Source organism: Motacilla alba, chromosome 4, assembly GCF_015832195.1.
Source record: "Motacilla alba alba isolate MOTALB_02 chromosome 4, Motacilla_alba_V1.0_pri, whole genome shotgun sequence".
Lineage (NCBI taxonomy): Eukaryota > Metazoa > Chordata > Aves > Passeriformes > Motacillidae > Motacilla > Motacilla alba.
Window position 1 is genome coordinate 55262140 of NC_052019.1, and position 19567 is coordinate 55281706.

The 19567-nt window shown below is 41.2% G+C and overlaps 1 long non-coding RNA gene across 3 annotated transcripts in view; it reads right to left on the reverse strand.

Moving 5' to 3' along the window:
- The window catches only part of LOC119700944, a 72314-nt gene that overhangs the window by 37474 nt on the left and 15273 nt on the right, over positions 1 to 19567 (reverse strand). The window contains exons 2-3 of one of the 3 annotated variants that reach the window (XR_005256939.1): positions 18850 to 18990; positions 12333 to 15011 (exon numbers count right to left, since the gene is read on the reverse strand). This is a non-coding gene — a long non-coding RNA (uncharacterized LOC119700944). Of the gene's footprint in view, positions 1 to 12332; positions 15156 to 18849; positions 18991 to 19567 lie in introns of those variants that run through there. The other 2 variants (XR_005256937.1, XR_005256938.1) reach the window with 2 other exon arrangements.

A 19567-nucleotide genomic window follows, 5' to 3' on the forward strand; every position in this document is an offset into this window, starting at 1 on the left:
TTTGAGTCTGCAACCTGTCCACTGCTGAGGAACACATTTCATGCAGGTGGCTCAGTGAGCAGCTGCAGGTTGTTCCTGGGTGGGCAGAACAGCTGGAGCCCCAGATAAGAGGGTGGGACCTTGCACCAACCCTTTGCAGAACAAAGGGCAAAGGGAACTGTGGCAGGAAAGTTTCCTTAACGCCATTAACCAATTTATTGGTCAACCTATAAACCCATAGGGAGTGGAAAAATGGGGCAGCTTATCCCAACTTTTTTTAGGTGAGGCTTATCCAAACTTTTTTCAGGCCTTTGGTTTTCAGTACGTGGCTTTTTCTCACCTAGAGATGGATTTTTTTTTTTCAAGAAGTTGGTTGGGTTCCTTTTGAACTTGGGTCAGCTTTTAGTACTATCTGTCATCTTCTGCAGGGAATTCCAAGTGTCACGTTCTCCTGTTGATATTTGACCTGGCTCTTGGTAGTTTGAGTGACAGTTCAGTCTTGTTTGTGAGCTGTCACTCAAACTAGCTGTGATTTTGGAGATCTGCTGTCTCACATTGCAATAATTTCCCAGGTTCCTGCGTAGAAAACCTGTATGGGCAGTCTCTTGAGGCCGAGGATGAACACAGTGACTAAGAGGGAACATGCAGTGTTGGAAAGGTCCAGTCAGCTGGGTGGATTTGTAGGAGCAGCCTTTAAATAAAATTCTGGCTCTTGGACTCATTTCAAACTTGTGGTTTTACTCTGTAATCAGCATTTCTGTTTGCTTGGGGTTTTTTTCCTAAGAATCTGAAAACATCTCTATTTCCTGCTCTTCGAATGTGATGAAGATGTACATTTTCAATGTAAATGTGACACTTTTATGAAAATATCTCTGTAAATTTGTAGCTTTTTATTCTGATAATTTCATTGTAAATTCATCTGTAGTATTTCACGTTGGCTTGACAGAACTTGGAAAGCCTTGACCCAGGCTTTCTGCTGGCTGATAACAAGAAGCCTGATTTAAACTAACTGAAATTAACATGCTTCCTTTCAATCCAATCCATGCTTCCTGACTTCACACATAACCTCTGTACCAAGAGACAATTCCCAGTCCCATGAATTAGAAAGTGATATTATTCACAGAAACTTCCCACTTACCAAAGAGAAGGGAGGAAAGAACTGGGCCAGCTGAAAGTTTATCGGAACTACTTGGAGAATCAACCTCTGGAAAGTCCTTGTAGCCTCTCATTATGACCAACATCATGAAGTACATGATCATTTGGTGAAGGCAGAAGTACCTCTGTTCTCAAATATCCAGTCGTCTTCTACAGATCTTTTGCAATGTTGTGGATCTTATTTTAGACTCAATAGTACCTGAAAAATCAATGTGGGCCTTTTTTCCATGGCCAGTAGTCTTGTAATGGGAGGGTTTTTTACTAAAAATCCTAATAGCTACTCAGCTGCGGACCTCCCTTTTGGAATTGACAAGTTTTAACCAAACAGGCCACGTGAGAAGATCACCAGAGGTCAAAGCACCACAGTGAGCTGTTTTCAGAAGTGCAGTGATCTGACAACGGCCACTGACATCAAAGGAAGCTTCCTGCTGCTCTGATCTCTCTAATAGGTTATGTAAATATCACCCCCCACAGGAGAGTAATTTCTTAATGCTGTTTCAAATGCCTGATATCTCTCAGTTCCTTGAGATAGGTGCAGCTGTCAGGAGGCTTCACTTGATTTCATAATTTCTGTTCAGTGATATTGTGCTACTTTTTACCAACTGCGTATGCCCTGGCTTTAATTTGAACATCTCTCAAATAAGGTATTAATAAAGACAAAGTTTGAGACTTTTCTGTTTTTCCAACAGACCATAGAGAGGAATTAAGCAAGGAAGTGTGCCTGATGGAAGGTCTGATAATTTTTAATTTTCTTAATTGAGTACTTGCCTTCATTTCCAATTCTAGTTCCATCTTCCTCTGGAGCTGCACATGCTTGTATTTTCTGCCAAGGTTTTGGAACTCTTTGTATGATCAATCCTTTTCACATTAGGCTTTAAATTCTGTGCTTCCCCAAAGTTTCAGCAATTGGACTCACTAACAGAAGTTTGTGATCTAATTTTAGGTTTCTGTCTTCCAAACAGCAGCCAAGGTTTTCTTTGGTTTTGTATGTTGAATGGCCATTCATCCATTTTGTTCAGTTTGATCTGGACAGAGCCTTTAGACAGATTTGTGCACTTTGACTACTTCAAACTGAGGTGAAATCTGAAATCTTCCAGGTCAGAGAGCCTTTGACAGAGCATTGTCTGTCAAGCATGTGTTTCTGAAGCCTAACTCAAGCATTATTTTCAAGACTGCAGTAGTTCTAGCAAGTGGGAACCTGATGCTGATTTGTGATACTACTTTAAACTGAAAGTTGGCACGTAAGACTTTGAAAAGACATCTTTTCATGGAGGATTTTTTGCAGGATTGAAGATCCAACCCAGCCCAAGTTCCCTTTGACTGAGGGAACTTTGTCTTTTCTGTCTCTCTCAGCTTTACAGGCTGGACTGCTTCTCAGTGCTTAATAACCTCCTAACCCAGCTGGGCAGTTAATTTATGCTGTAATTGATATGCTGCTGCTTAAATGAGAGTGAGTGGGAGGACTGGCTCATCCTGAAGAAAGCCAGGGTTTCTTCTGTCACACTTGGCTGCTGCTCCTGGAGCTTTTTTCCTTTTTCCCTGGGGTTCTTGAACAAATTATAGTTCCCAGATTTCTGGGCTCTGAGACACATGAATCTACAACTCACTGTGAGTTGTAGGTTTAAGGCTGAGCAGAGAGTGTTGGTTAAAACCTCCTTTGTAATAAGATAAAAGGCAAGCACAGTGGCTCTGTTTTCTCAAGGTGCTGCCTGGCCATGTTTTCCTTCTCACAGAAACCCTCAAAAGAGATCATTTCCTTTGTACACCTTCAGTCACAAAGAAGGGTGGCTCTGAAGGAGATTTGTGTAAGGACAGGATTGTTAAGGTTGGAAAAGACCTCTGAGCTCATGGAATTCAACATCAACCCACCACCACTGTGTTCACCTTCAAACCATGTCCTCAAGTGCCGCATCTGAGGTTGTAAATGGGATGGAAAAACACCTGCATTTCAAGTGCTGAAAGGGCAAAACACATAATTTGTCATCAGTATGACACATTATGGAATGTGGAAACAGGTGGAATCTTAGCCAGACAGTGAAAAAGTAGAGATTTTGTAAAAGGAGAAAAAAGTCTGCATTACTTGATTTTAGCTGGTTTCCACCATTTTCCAGATTCATATTGGGATCTCTTTCTCTGGTCATTCAAATCACATTGCATAAAATGGAAAGGCACCTTTTTAATAGAGATCAGCAATCTGAGGTGAATTCTCACCTTGTTAGCTCAGGTCAAAGATGAAGCTTGTTTGGTACAGTTTTAGCATGGCTATTGAGCTACAGCTTTCACAAATGTTCCAAAGGATGGGGCAGCAGCCTGGCTATTGGTGAAAGTTTTTGCAGAGAGATATTTGTGGTATCTTTGCTGTATGGAATTGCTCTCACAGGGCAAAAATGCACAGAACCATGACATAACATGTTATTTAGATATATATACAGCTTTTCAAACTATTAAAAACAGCAACTGCATTGAACATGTTTATTCTGTCCTGAATCTCACCCTGAAATCAAGTCACTGGTTAGTACAGTCAGTCTATCCCAGTGTAGTCTGCAATGACTATCCACAGCAGTTCAGCTGAGGGACACTGTGGTGTTACACACAATGCACACAGGGAACAGGCCCTGCAAGAGATAACATGAGCTTAACAGGGGCAGAACTGCAGTGCCTGACTCTGGTGCAGAGACCAAGGCCGATCTTTGCCAGCTGAAACACTTGGTGGATTTTCCAGATGATGAAATCCACTTAATAGATCATTCCGTTTTCTAAAAGGAGGAATGTTTCGATAGAAATAACAAGAAAGGAAAAAAATCCTTTCTTCCTAAATCAGCCGGTATTAGTGTCTCTAGGCTTATCCTTATGAAAAGTATTGCTGGCATGAAAGATAGAAAGTTCCTGTGCTAATGAGGGTACAAAAATAGAGTTTAGCTCGAGGCTAAATCCTGAAAGCTGGCAAGCATTTGAGTCTTGTGCTAAATTGAACAGAAGGTGCTCAGCAGGTCTTAGTATCTGGCCTTTACTGAACAGCAGGAGCCTGGCCTGACTGACATAAGGTGGGCTTAGTGTGCTCTAAAGGGCTTTGTTCTCCCCTTGATGGGTGTGTAAAGCTTGGCATTGGTCATACACAGCACAGTTCGGAGATCACTCCTGTAAACAACGTAGGGAAGCTCTGTAGGTGTTGAAAGATAATGATTTGGCAGAGGAGAAAAAGAACTCCTCTGCAGCCACTGCCCCAGAAAAGTATTGATTGATGCCTTCTTCATAATTAAAGAGTGAGCTACCTTGGGTGATACACATTCAGTCACTGCTTTTACCCAGCCCTCATCTACGTGTCAGCTCTGATTCTGTACTGGAAATACAAAGCAGTATGTTCATGAATCCATGCATGCTCCCGTGCTCCAAAACAGCAAAACACAGCCTCTTGAGACAGATGATGACAGATGATGAGAACTTGTCAGCTTCCTTTGAACCTGACTTTCTACCCTCTGACTTTCTTTTGAAGTCTGTGTGGTAGTTGTGTGCTGTCCTGTCTGAGCATTTGGCCTAACAAAAATGAATTTATAGTGGAATCCAGCACCTCCTTGTACTGAGACCCTTTAAGAGTTTGCAGGCCGACCGGGCCAACAGCATCAGTTCTCCTCTATTAGTTAAGTTGTTTTTCATATACACTGCTCTGACATTAAGCCCAGCTCCTGGAACGACCGCCACAGACCATGAATGTTAGTTACAAGACTGAAGTAATGATTTTGTAGCAGAAAAATCTGCACTGAGAGGATATAGGCTTTCTCTTTTCACACATCTGCTTTTCAGATTTCTTATTACATTCCCTGTATTAGTTAAAACTAGTGTCAAGTTATCTGCACTGCTAGTTGTAGTTCATTTTGGGGGAAAAATATTGACTTGATGCAGATGAAGTTACCTTTTTGTATTAGCTCTTATATCCAGGCATAAAATGTATGTACAATATTATTACTTCTTCTGCCTGTTCTTCAATATTTCTGAAAGACTTTTCCCTGATCACTCAATTAAATAAGTTTCCTTAATGTTTTCTGGGTGGTCCAATTATTTAGGCTGATTGCTTTCAGGACTTCGGGCTGGTGTCTATAAGAAGGAAGAAGTTTTCAAGAATTTGCTGCATTATCACAGAAACTTGAACATGTATTACCAGCAGTATTGCTGATTTCCTTTCAGTCTGTTTTTCTAGGGAAATTAGACTTTTTTTTTTAAGTTTATTTTATTTTTGTGATTCTTCTCCCCACCCTATAGTCACTATTGACTTACAAATTTGTAAAACACAAGGCTGAAGGATATTCAGGTTCTGCATGAAGAGACAAGAACCAATCCACGAGGTGGTTGTAGTACACGATCTCCTCTTATTAAACGTCAAAGTTTCCCCATGGGAACACAGCCTTTCAGAATGAATTCACAGAAGATTACTTGTTCTTTGCTTAGGGAGTTATTTAACATTCTTACACATGTGGCAAATTCTCTCAAGGGACAGTTTGTTTCTGCAAAGCTGTAGCTGAGAAACTCATTCAGTTCCGAGTTCCTATTTTGGTTTTGTTTCCTGCACCAGTAGAAATGACACATAAGACACGTGGGTTTAGCTTCTGATTATGCCACAAGCTCATTCTGGACCGTGAGCCAGTCCCACTGCCTCTGGGGCTTGAGACACTATCTCATCAAAGCTAGGGATAAAGTTGTGCTCTTTTATCTCTTCCTTCCTTAGAACTTAGTTTTCTCTTAAATTCTGTAGCAGGCCTTGCCCCGTGGCAGTGAAGTGTCTGTGCTGTAATGCAGCAGACTGAAAATTAGCACATCGTAACTACAGAAGTGTCAGATTAATTGAAATGCTTGTCTTTCAGCACATGCAGGCTGTTAGCCAGCTCTGGGATTCAAGGTGCCTTTCAAGTTACTCTGGGGTGTCATTTGTGTGTTGGGATAACTTCTTCAATGGTGTGACACAGACTTGAGTAAACAGTGAGACACGGTGACACAGTGAAGATACCTGGGTGATGAAGGGCAGTGCAAGAACAAAATGGTAGTTCTCAGCCAGTGTGAGCTGTGGAGAGAGGACCCCCAGAAAGCTCCCATGACAATGTCATGGCCATTTACCACACTGTCTTCTGATAGGAGTTATGCTGATAATGGCATGTGACTGGCAGAGCCCTGTTTGCACTAAAAACAGAGACACAGCAGGGGAGTGTCAGGAAGGATTTCTGAAGATCAGCTTAATTATCTTGGGTCTTCTTTTATAAACAGAAATGCTGTTTTCTTAGGGAAACCAGGGGAAATATGGGTTGGTTGGAAGACGCAGCTCTGCAGTTCCTGCACAGCTGCAGTTGCTTGCCATGCCAGGTAGAGTTATTAAAGTGATTGAAACTCCTCAACCCTCATCTCATACCATTAAGTTCGTAAGTGATAGTACACTAGAAACCTTGGGTGGACTCTGTTGCCTTAACCTGTTTCAAGAGAGACATCAAGGGATTCAAAATGGTGACAGTGCAAATCAAGTCCCTCTCTTTTTGCTTTAAATTTGAAGAACTGTCTAAATTTAGGTCGTTCTTTTGAATTCCATGTAGTATCTAGAAGGACAGGCTCAAGAATGAAGCCAAGTGACAGTTCTGCCCCAGAAACAGGGAAGATGAGCCCCAGCTGCAATGAAACGTCAGCTCACTGCCTGCCCAAACAGAATAACACCTGCACCACAAAATAAGCTGAAAATAAATTCAGTCCTTTACAATGATTAAAAAGCTTGGTCTTGTTTAAAGGGATCAGGGGGAAAAAAGGAAAGAGGAAGTTGAAGCAATGACAGCAAGACAAGGAAGTGAAGAGACCAAAGGGGTTTTTTTTGTGTTAAACATGTATTTAACAGCTGTGGACCTCAGCAGGTTTCCAGAAGAAATTGTGGGGGTGGGCTAAATGGAATTTACTTCTAACAGTCCCAAACACTACTGTGATCACAGGGATATTATTAATTTCTTTTGAACTCTGTTGTTGTAAGGGAGTAGAGTTGGTGTTTTCTCTGCAAGGGCTACGAAAAACCAGAGGTATTGCTAAATACAGCACAAGAGACATTCAAGCAGCTATAAAACAACAGAAAAACCTATACAGGAAACTTAAGCAGTGTATTTGTAGGGTACTACCATGCTAGTTTAAGGGGTTTAAGATGCCAGGATGAAAAGAGACTTTAGCTAAAGATGATAGTTTTAAGCAAGGAGGTAGCACATCCTGCAGAGAAATAGTTACACTGGAATCATCGCATGAACAAGTTCTTGGAGTGTGCACAGGTGGGAGAGGTCATCTGAGCAACCATATGGTGCAAGTGTCCCTGTCCAAAGATCCTGATTGCTCCATGTGACAGTGGAAAGAATGGCACCTCTGCTGACATCTGAGTCAGTGCTGTGCTACCCTCAGACTTTCTTTGCTTATGGATTCCCTCTTTTCCTCTCCCTTGCCTCTGCCTCCCTTGGAGAGTTGCTAGCTCTATCAGAGGGAAAGATGGGGGCATTTCTTCACGGCACATCAGCCTAAACATTGGCTCACACCATCATTGCCTGCCTCTTTCGCTTTTCTTTTTACCATTTCTTGTCCTGATAGGCATAAGGAGTTCTCAGCACGCTGGGCCCATTTCTTTGTGAGTAAATCCCCTCACAGAAGATTTTATAGCAGCTTGCCAGTCACCTTGCCAACCTCACCATTCTGTTCCAGCCCTGTGGCAAGGTTGTTTTGTGGCAGCAAGGAGAACTTGCCTGGATTCCCTACCCTCTGAGACTGACTTGGTGTGTTTTTCAAGCAACTCTCTGACACAGAAAAAAAGCCTGTTTGTGTATCTTGGGTGGCTCCTCCCTGTGAAACAACAGAAGATGGTGCAAAAAAAAAGAACTAAGCTATCGGCTTGAGATGCATTACAGTCACACAAAAATATTTTTCACCAAGTAGTTTGGGCCATGTGGTTATTTTTTAAAAATCTAAATAAAGTCATAGATTTAGACCCAGACTCAAGCTAGTGTTGGTAGTTTGCACTTGATCTTCTGCTTTTCAAAATATGTAAACAGCCTGAGATTTGAGTGAGTGTCTCAGTCTTTGCAAATATTACAATAATGCAGGGAAGTTACATGTGGGTTCCCTCAAGAGGCTTTTGAAATAAGACCCAAACCTCCAGAATAATCAGTTAAAGCTTTGAGACTCTGCTTGGTGGGAGAATTGTTTTATGCTTGATTCTGGTACAAGTTGTTATTTATGTGACAGCAGAATCATTCTAAGGGAATGCAACATCCCTGACCACTGGACCTTACTGTTTCAGCGTCTAAGTAGAAAGTTTAAGGAAGTCTTAAGGTCTTAACTGTGGTTCAGGGTTAGGAGTTTAAACTCAGCTGAGTTTTGTTTAGTCATTGATTTTTGTTGTACTTACTTTGCTTAGCTTGGGTGTCAGCAAAAAAGCTTCGCTCTGAAGAAAAGAACCCTTTTGATTCATGAATATTTCACCTGCTACTAACTTGAAAGCCTGACACAAATTTCCACTCAGTCTTGCCAAGTTAAAATCTTAACCATATAAAAGTGTATTGTGCTTGGTGACCAACTTCTGGCAAGTCTCTTCCCTTAGGAGAACTTGTCATATTCCTTAAAACATCCGGCACATGGCTTTTCATTAGCCACCATAGCCTGTAGACTTTACTTTGTTTCTTCATAAACATAATTATTTCAAAATAACAAGTGCCCGTGGATGCCCTGTCTGCAGTGTGAGTGCAGAGTGGCCCTTCTGTGCTTTCTGGCAGTGGTTGTGGCCATGCTTACAGGAGGCTGCAAGAAGCAGGGCAATGACACCGCGATGCATCTGACCCAAAGCAACCTCTTTGCACTCTGAGGCTGCATGAAACAGTTTGTGGATTGAAGGCAGTGATGGACTGGTGTTTTTTCAAGGAATGTCTGCTGTGAAATGGGCAGACTGAGGCTTGGGATGTGGGAAATCAGACAGCAGATCACCCTCACTTAGAATGTCTCAAATTCCTTCAGAGTGTTAAGTCTGAGGCTCCTGCACATTCAGCTGCCTTCAGATGCCCTTTGTTTTAGGTGTTTCAACTTTGTTTTAGGTGCTATGTTCATTCTGCAAGAAAATCACCCCATTTTTACCTGTACCTTCCGCAGGGTGCTTTTAGCTTCTGCAGACAATGCTCTCTCTAGGTGTCATCTCCTACCCTCAAGTTTGAAGGGACAATTATTTCATTCATTTTATTTAAATCCTTGCTATGGATTGAAAATTATATCACACTCAAAATGCAGTTGGAAATGTAGTCTGGACTCAAGAAGTCATGTGGGTCCAAAGTTACTCTTTTGTCATCTACTTCATATTTCACTTCATGGAGAATGTTTCAGAGCATGTGTCAAGCATCAAGATGCTTATGGAATGGAAATATTACAATCCTCTGCAGGTAAAAGTATGAATTCCAACTAAAAATGTGGTTACAACAATTACACATGGATAATAAAAGCTGGAGTAAAGTGACAACCAAAAAAAAGTCTGACTTCACAGTGGTCCTAAGCTTTTATGGTTTTCCAGATTGTCTACTGAGAGCTAGCTGTGCTCAACATATTGAGGGGAAATAAAGCAGAACACTTTTAATTACATTCTTACTTAACATACTCATATGAGAAACAATTAGTTTCATGACAATGCTTCATGATTTTTAATCCAGACCACAGTGGCCTTGTGGCATCTTTCCAGAAACAGCTCAAGATGTGAATTTTCTTTAGATTTCTGATAAGATGGTATGATTGCTCCCGTTGTGTTGTTTTCTCACATGAATACCTTTAGTCTCTTGTCTCTCATAAGCCTTTTGCAGGCTTATGTCTGTTAGTTATACTAATTTCTTGTTGCTCCTTGCTAAAATGCCCAGAAAGCCTTGGGCAAGGCTGAGGCTTTCCTATTTTAAGGAGTAGCTTTGAATTTTTGTTTGTGTGTCCAGTTTCACCCTCTCAGAATCTGTTTAATCAACAGATAGAGGAAATTCCTTTTTCCTGAATGTAAACAGTTGGAACCAAATAAATAAACATTCTTAAATGGGTACTTTAGTTAGTTTTAATGCACCCAAGAACTTCAAGTATATTTAGTTTAAAACAAACATGCTGCAATGCATCATCCCATAAAAAGATGCTGTTCAATGAAAATCAGGAGGAGTTTGTTTCTCCTTCTTCCCCTCCCAGAGCCATACCCAAGCTTCTGCTTTTCCAGTATTCACCCTGGTTGCAAGAAACACGGCTCTGGAAAATACACACAAGAAATAAAGTACCCAGTACAGCTGCCTTTCTTCTTCTGTGATGGGATGGACACAGCAAGAGAGACCTTTTCTCTTTCAGAGGTGAATTAAACACCTCCTTCACATGTTTATTTAGGCCCTCATTCAAGGAAAGTTTAGCTGCTTTGAGGAGACAAATAAGAAAGAAATAAGCTAGCACAAACCAAAGTGTGATCTTTCAGGGTGTCATTGTCATTTTGGGATGGGCTTAGGTAGTTTGTGAGAAAGATGGAGCTTTTCAGCATTAGCTCAGGACTGCAGGGTCCTAAGGTCCTGGAGGGTCTGAAGCTGTAAACCCATTTTAAACTGTCTTACTAGGTTTTTATCACCTATTTAGATCCAAAGAAGAATGCTTTGCTGGGGCTATTAGTAGATGAATGGATTAGTTGTCGATTAATTGATTTTATTGTAAACTGACACAATTGCTGTCTTTGAGCAAGCATCTTACCAAGGATTTAAATATTAATTCTGACAATCCTGAAATCCCAGGAAAGGCTCAAAACCAGAACAGCTTCTACTTTTTCTGCAACCCTGTCAAGACTTGTGTTTTCCTCCAGACCTGTATGATAATGCTTGAGGAGCTATTTTTTAATGTGTAATAGCAAAGCAGCCTTTGCACTGTTTTTTGCACTCCCTGCAGTCAGTGCCTGCACTCTGCAGTATTTGCTTAGAGCTGTGGTGAAAAGCAGATCATCTGGAGTTGATATAAACTGAAACATTTCGAGAGCACAAAATGTGTGGGCAGCCTCTTCTGCAAGGAAATAATTCTCCCCATCTGTGGTTTTGTTTACAAGAGGATTCTAAATAGACTCTCATCTCCTGTTGATGATTAGGAATGAGCCTTTTCCTGCACTAAGGAGTTAGAAGTCTGTTTTTGCAGAGTACACTGGGAGCATCTCAGTGTCAGACTTGGGTTATATTGAATAATGATCTGATGCTATCACTGAAATCCTAAGAGTTGCTGTAAATGAAGTTGCCCCCTTCTGCAGTAGGAAATCTGGCTGCCATGAGGGAACAGGAGACACAATTGCTGGGGATCAGAGTCATCCCAAAACCTCTGTGTTTACTCTGCAACAGGTTCAGCCACATTATCCTGAGAGAAATTATTTCATCTTTTTCCATGTCTTTCTGTAAGATTTCATTCAAGATGATTTCTGGAAATTTGGAGGAAAGGTCAGTAAACCCCATATTTCTCCAGTGCCAGGATCTATCTCAGCGTATAAAATATGCAGATCTTATTCTATTGCTTACTGAAATCTCTTTTAGGATGCAATGATCTGAGGGCTCTGTGTCAGCTCAATGCATTTGAAATGCATATTCTGCATTTCCTCAGTGGGTTACGTCCAACAGCAGGAAACTCACAGAATATGAGATTTAGGTCACAGAATCACAGATGGGTAAAATTGCAAAGGAACACTAGAGGACATCTAGTCCAATGTCCCTGCTCAATCAGGGTCCCCTAGGGCATGTGACTTGGGATTGTGTACAGAAAGGTTTTGAATATCTTCAGGAAAGGAGACTCCACAACATCTCTGGGCAGCCTGTTCCAGTGCTTAGTTACCCTCACAGTAAAGACTATGACTTCTTCATAGTCAGGTTTACTTTCTGAAGTAGAAGATGGAGAAAATGAATGTGATAGAGACTAGGAATAGGTTTTTTAGAAACTCCCATTCCAGTGCTGCAACTCAGACAGGGGAAGGCACAACTATTTGAGGAGAAACTGCCAAACACACAAGAAGGAAGAAGGAGTGTTTCCTCTGTGCAAAGTATTTGAAAGTACATTTCACACTCTCCTTGCCCAGGTATCAACAGCTACACCAGAAGACTCTGAGCAGAAAAGAGGACAGGAGGAATATTGCATGTGATAGTAGAATTTGAGAAGCTATTTTGTACTACTTTCGAGTGGTTTTTATCATCAAGTTTGTTACTTACTGCTTTTCTGTTCTACCATTTGGAGTGGAAGAAAGGAGGTTTATGTTATCTTAGTACAAGACAACTCAGTGCCAAACCCTATTAAAAACAGCATGTTGGGTTAGAGTACTGAAAGAGAAAAGACGTTCAAGATACAAGATGAAAAGAAGTAAGCTGAATCTGGAGATTCTTTAATGAGGGAAAGAAGAACAAACTAATGGCATCAAAACAGAGAATTCTGGCTTACATAAGTTTATTTTGGTATGATGGACCAAATAAAAGGAGATCCAGATGATAAAGAAGCAGCAACTAGAATGGTATTGAATAAAATTCAATGGAGATGTTTTCAAACTGCAGAACAAATTTTACATGCATGGGAAAAAGAGCAGTTACTTTGGCCAAACAGAAGTGTGTTCAGTTTCCAAATGTCATGGTTTGACTTTGTTTCTTATATAACATTTCTTCACATACTGTGTTTCTGAAGATATTATTGAAGTAATAGATGAAGTGTTGTATAGATGATTTTCTCCTGTGTTTACACAGGGACAGATGTGTTCATCTGCTACTGTTTATTCATATTTACTGAGTTATACTGAAGGTTTTGAACCAAAATGCAATCAAAGCTGCAGAAGATGCTGAGGTGGCTCTTTGTGAGGTAGCCAGAAGACATCTATGTCCTGATTTTGATTTTTTTCTTTTAGTTTTGAATTGTAGCAAGTTTTCTTTTTTTATGGTGTTATGTAAGCTGAATGTGTCACTTTGTCTGTTTTCCAGTCTGCATGCAGCGCAACTCATTTTTAGGACTGCTGTCAGACATAAATATCCAAGTGCTGGTTAATCCTTGCAGTAGTTTTAGAGGATGGGAAGGATGTCGCTTGCTCAAATCACAGTGTCTTCAGTAAGGTGAATATTCTTCTTTTGCCTGTTTTGGTTCTGGATTTTAAAATACCTGTCCGTTTCCAGGATGCCTTCCCAGATCCCCCCTGTTGCAAAAGTAAACAGAGGTTCTCCGTCATGCGTGTGTAGTGCTGTCGAAGTGCACAGGTGCCGCACAGACCCCCCATGTCTGACACAGCCCATTTAAGAATCTGCTTGATTGTCAGGGGCTGTAAAGGCAGTTTGTTTCTTATTATCACACAATTCAAAGTCAGCTTTTATGTTACAGGGTTAATGCTTTTGATTTCTCTGAGCTGATGGGGTCACAAATTGATGAGGTGAACAGATGAAGTGATTGTAACTCACTGGTTTGCATGTGACCACTAGAGAAAATAACACAGCTTTATTCTGAGGGAGTGAGGGAACACTGTCCTGAGTATTTAATAGCATTTATCCTAAAAGGAGGTAATAATCTGTAATACAGGAGGGTGCTAGCACAGCCTAATGGTAAACTAGACAGTCTGGTGGGCATCCAGTTTTTCTACCTTAGCAAGAAAGGTGTGAATCACTTTCTTATGCTACTACAGCAATAGCAGGGCAAAAGTGAACTTGGCTCTCAGACAGCATTTCTCCTCTGCCCACCATTTATCCTCCTGTGGAAGTAACTGCTCCATCATTTCACAACCCAAGCAGAGGGAGGCAAGCAGGCTCCTCTGTCTGTGCTGCTCAGCCAAGAGCAGCATGACCTTGAGAGGCTGATGAAGCCAAATATCACTGCAGTGTCAAAGCCAACATGTCACTTGACCTTGAGTGTCAACTTGATGCAAAAGAAATGTGACTGGAGTGACCCTGGAGCAGTAGTTGGCTGTCACCAATGCAAATGTGGTGATCCCCTTGAGAGCTGCAGCCTGAAAGCACTGCTAATTTAGAGAGTATTATGGGAAGTTCTCATAGGCTAGAACTGAAGCCTTGCCCAACTGTGTTTAAAAAAAAGTAAATTATCAGAAAAATTCCCGTGTTCCTCATATGATTGCAGAGATGAACTGGTGAATAGAAAGGCCATTCAGTAGAAAAAAACAAACAAAAACACGTGGAGAGCTATCAATCCTTTTTTTTTTTTTTCCATGAAAAGAGTATCTGCATGCAGCAGAAAGTCACACAACTAAAAAGAGCAAGAATAAATTTGTCTCCATCCACTGGAAAATGAAGAAATAATGGGGGAAAATTGTGGAGAAAACTATGTCATACTAGGGACTGAGATAGAAAAATGTCTATTTACAAAAACAGGGTGGCTTTCTTCTTGCTAGGGGATTGTCCAGCCCCATTGGCCTGAAGGATCCATTGCTTCCCATGGCTCATAAATCTCAAAAGGAACCTGTTAGTTATTAGTAATTTTCAGAGATTCCATTTCCTTTCCTCAGTTGTGTGTGGCTCCTGTGTGTCATTATCCCCAGTAGTATCAGCTTGGACCTTTCTTGAGATGCTTTTTCTCTCTCTTAACTTCAGTGTCCTTCTGGCTTGGCAAGGGAGGTGGCATTGTTGAGCATTTCTGTTGTGAAGCATCTGGTACCAGGCACCCACACCATGCTCTTTAAAGGCTGAGAAGGTGGTGTGCTTCAACAAAATAGTATTTTTGGTACATGAGGCAAAGGATGACAAATCTGTGCATTACTCTTCTTCTTTTGTTGGTCAGGAGTTATGTCAGTGGGGTCAAATTTGCTGAGAATTCACTGCAGGTTCTCTCATTTCATAAGCAGATCAGTGACTGCAGGGCCATCCTTCCTAACATCCCCTCAGATCCACCTTAGGGGGGAAAAAAAAAGCCCCCAAAATTATTAGACCTTTTCAAGAAGTCTCCTCATTTCAACTCCCAGGCAGGAAGCTCTGTCACTGTAGGACTAGCATGACACAATATCACAAGATTAGCTGCCTCAGAAAAAAATTAACCTGAAAAACAAAATGTGAAAAAATACCATGCAAAGCTCTCTGGATGCAGCCCAAATGGGACTTTTAGCACTCACTTCATTTTGACCTCCAATTTCTTTATTTTGAATTTGCTCCATGTAAGCAGGTTTGGTGAAGTTACTGCACCCATTTGGCTCCAATTAGACGAACCTTTTTTCTGAGAACCATGTTTTCTGAGAGCAAAAGTATCTATTGGTGGTGTTGTCTTTGAGTATTAACTCCTCTGTCCTCTTTATCATCTTGTTGTTCTATGCTAGGTATAAAGTCTCAAATCAAAGCATCTCCCCAATACCTTGATGGTATCACACACTTCATGAACCAGGTACCCAGCAGAAACTGAGCTGCTTCTGGAATAGACACAAGAGCTCCTGAGCAGCCACTTGGAAAAAGCCACATCAGCCCCATTGGCCTAAAGGGCTGGTCTTTCTTGTCCCAGGATTGTCCAAAAAATGGATTTGGCATTTAGATGAGGAACTGGCACAGCTGGTAAATCCTGCACTCTGATAGTGCTACTGGGAAAATACCTTTTGCATTACTGATTATTGATAATGGGCAACCCTTGTCCTTTTGAGCACTGGCGAATATCAAAACACAGCGAGAGAATAAGAATAAAATAAGAAAAAAAATTTTTCATCTGATTAGGTAAGCTTTCAGACTGATTACACAGGTTCCTAGTGTCTCTCTGTGTGCCTTTAAGTGAAGATAGAACTATATCAAAATTCCCCTGACACCAGAAATGTGAATCCCCACCAGCCCTGAAGGGTTAGTTTTGGTTGGGTGATTTTGTTTTCTGAGTTAAGGGTGGCACTGACTCAGCTGATTGAGCTGGTGGGGTACAGTGTATTTACAGCATGTCTATTGGAGAAGAATGAAATTTCTGGATTTTCTTCTTCTTTTTTTTTCTTTTCTCTGCTTGTAGGTCTTTCCGCAGATAGGATAATACTCTCATTTCTTCTGAGAAAATCCCCATCCCATCATTTTTAAAAGCTTATTACTCTGGTGTTCAGGGAATTTCCAAACAACCTGGTTTGACTAATGGAAATTACCGTCAAAGCTCCAGCCTGCTCAATACTGGAGAAAATATCCCCTTCTGAGCCACCCTGGGGATGTGCCTGGGTGGTCTGGCAGGGTCCTTCCAGCCCTGGAACTGTCCTAGGCAACCCAGCTTATGTTTGAAGGAAGATCCTACAGGAGACTGGTTTAGCCCTTTATCACCTTGCAGTTGTTACTGTGAGTTTATCAAGCTGGCATGGAACCTCCTCAGAGGAGCTGCCTTACAGTAAATAAACAGCAAATTGACCACAACTCTGAAGGAGTTTTCTGAATCCTTTGCTTGCTCAGAAATGACGGTATTTAATGACACAGGTAGAGCAAGCTTCAAAGTCTCCTGAGTGCTTTAAAAAATTATTCAATGTCAGGATGTGCTTTTAACTCCTCAGATTTTGGTAATACCATTTAAATTGACTTCTAGCATATGTCATTCTCTCTGAAAGGTCTCTACAAATTTTGACTTGAAGAGCTGACGCCTAATGTGTATCTAAATAATTAAAGAAACATGGGGTCTTCCTGATAAATATTTTTTCTAATAGTTCCTGGTGCCTGCTAAGTGAAAAATACTGTGTACAGCCAGCAGCTCTGAATGCTGGCGTGGCTGGTGCCTGGTTTCTGTTTTTCCTCAGCATCAGGCTGTTCCAGCCTCTTGTCAGTAAACTTAAGTGTACTGACTCTATCAGTGGGTTGTATTCTTAGCCAAGGGTTACTCTTTGCCCTGGATATTTACAGAGCCAAGTAAATACATTGCAAAAGGAGGCATTGCCCAGAACTCCTAATGGAAGTGCACTTGCAATGTGCCTTTTCACTGAACAAAGCCTGTTGTAACAGGATTTTAGAGCACCTTCACTCAGCACACTGAAATGACATAAGATGCACAAAGTGCAGTGGTGGTGTTTGAGGAGGAGGAGATGAAGATTTAAGTATTTGCCAGTTTGTTCTGCTACAGAAACAGGTCCCAGGGGACCCCTGGGTCTCACCCTGGATCTCTGTAAGAACTTATAAGTGCCTCAAGGAGTGCATGGCATCTAAATTTAAAGGTGATCCCTGCTGTGGATAGGGACATCCCGTGATGTTGAGGAAATCTGTGAAATGCTGCAAACAGGCAGGGGCAGCCCAGCTTGTGCTGGAATAGCAACCAAGGGGATGCTTAGCTCCCAAGGCAAATTGTACACAGCAGATTGTATATTGTCAAAAATTCCTTTGGGCCTCAGGATTTCAGCTCATCTCTGAGGACTTGGCTGCCTGGCCTCTGTGGAAGCATTTCTCCTAGTGCATCTCCAGCAGTACCAGCTACCACCAGGGCTGTGCTGTTGCTAGGATGCCATGTCCAGCTATTCCTTAACTGTTCAGGAGGTTTCAGGCAGCCTGACACACAGATTGAATCCAGAGCCTTACCCTCCAGTGCTGTTTTGATATCCGCAGCAACCTTGCAATGATCTCAATTCAAACTGGCGCAAATCAAACTCAAAAGTGTTTTCTGCCTTTACTTAGGACCAGGAATATTGATTATGATAACACTGGTTTGTTGAGTCCCTGTTTTCAATTTTAAACTTATATTTGACAAAAACAAACTCAGTTGCAAAACAGACATCACATTTCTTTTTCACATTAAAATACCCAAAACAAGACACTCAAGCAAAAACTATACAAACCCAAACCCTTCAACATAGTCCCTCAGTGGAAGGGTTGATGTTTGAGGTAGATCTGAGTTTCCATATATAACCTTGGAAAAAGAAGCATAGAAAACAGAGTAGCAATAATTGCCACTTAGGAACACTGAAAGAGAAGTAGGAGTACAGTGTCAAATACTCCTGCTTCATTTCTCAGGGAGGTTTGTGGAGGTTTTATTTCTGAGTTTGCATCATGTGAATTGCCAGTAAATGGGCTTCATTTTGCAAAACCTTTCAAAACAAAGCTCAGCTTAAATTGCTTATTTTCGTCCTTTTTGTGGTTTGATCATATGAAGTTAACATATTTCCCACGGTTTCTGGCCAAAAACATTACTCTAAGGTTCATCTGAAACTCAGTAGAAGTTCACATGTAATTAGGGTTGGATTTTGAGGGGATTTCATTGAATCTGTACTGAATTTTGAGGTTACAGTAGAACTACAGTGTGTAGCAGAAAACACCTGGTTTTTTGTTAAGTTCCCTGTCTACTTCCTGGGCATTGTATTTGACAATTTAACCGGAATTTTCTGCTTGGAAATAATAATGAAATACTATTGTGGTACCATCTCTATCACCTCTTGAGTAAAAAGAATGAAAGGGCAAACCAAAATCTTGTTCCTTCTCTCTGAGTAGTGACAAAGGCCACCTCAGTTTAACCATTCAACTTCTCTGCCTGATTCCACAGCTTTGGCTCTGGTGCTCATCCAATCCTTTAATGAGCTGATTCACCCTGCTTGGGCTCTTTGCTTTTCCTTAAAAAAAAAAAAAATGGACAGAGGAGTGCCAGAGAGTGAAACCAGATAAATAAACATTGTCAGCCTGGACTTTTACAGACTTAGTGTAAATGTCTTCATTGAATAAACGCTTTTAGCTGAAGGCTGGCTTTTGACTGAAAGCAAATGAAATTGGAACTGATTGCTTTAAGATGACAAAGGGTTTAAGAAGACTCACCCACCTCTTGTGATCTTCTCAGGATCTTGATTACCTCTAATTCAGGAATGCTTGCAGTGGTCATGTTACTTTTCACTTCTAATCAGACCCCTAAGACCAAAATGTGCTTCTGGTTCATTGTCAGCTGCTCGCTTCTGGTAAGGAACTACTTTTGAAAAAAAAAAGGAAAGGAAAAAGGAGAAGTTTCTGGGATGATACATACTGCTGAAAGTTTCCTCTGCATGCAAATAAACAGAATATATCTGTGATCTATCCTCTTCATAACAGCTTTGCATCGTCCAAAATTATAGCTTTTCAATCTTGGGCGAGCACGTGCAGCGGAGCTGCCTGTAGAGACTTTTGGTCTGTATTACATCCTCAAAATAAATTGATGATTTGAAAGGTTTCTCAAATCACAGTTGTCTCCCAGTGGGAATGAACTTAGCAGTTTCTCATGACACAGCTTATGGTTTTGAGAGGAAAATCCTGCTCCTGTTGGAATTGTGCTCCATGCGTGCAGTGGGAGTTTAACAAAAGTGCTTTGATAAGACTGGGACGTTCATGGAAAGCAAATCTGTGCTTTGAACAAATTATGTTCACTTCATCCTGTGCCAGTGCAGTCTGTGCTGCCAAAACTCATCTTCTGCCAGTGTAAGTGTGCCTAAATAAAGGTTTCTCCCTGGCTGAGTGAGGACATCAGCACCACAGAGCCTTGGCAGTTTGGCTGTCCTGGCAGAGACATG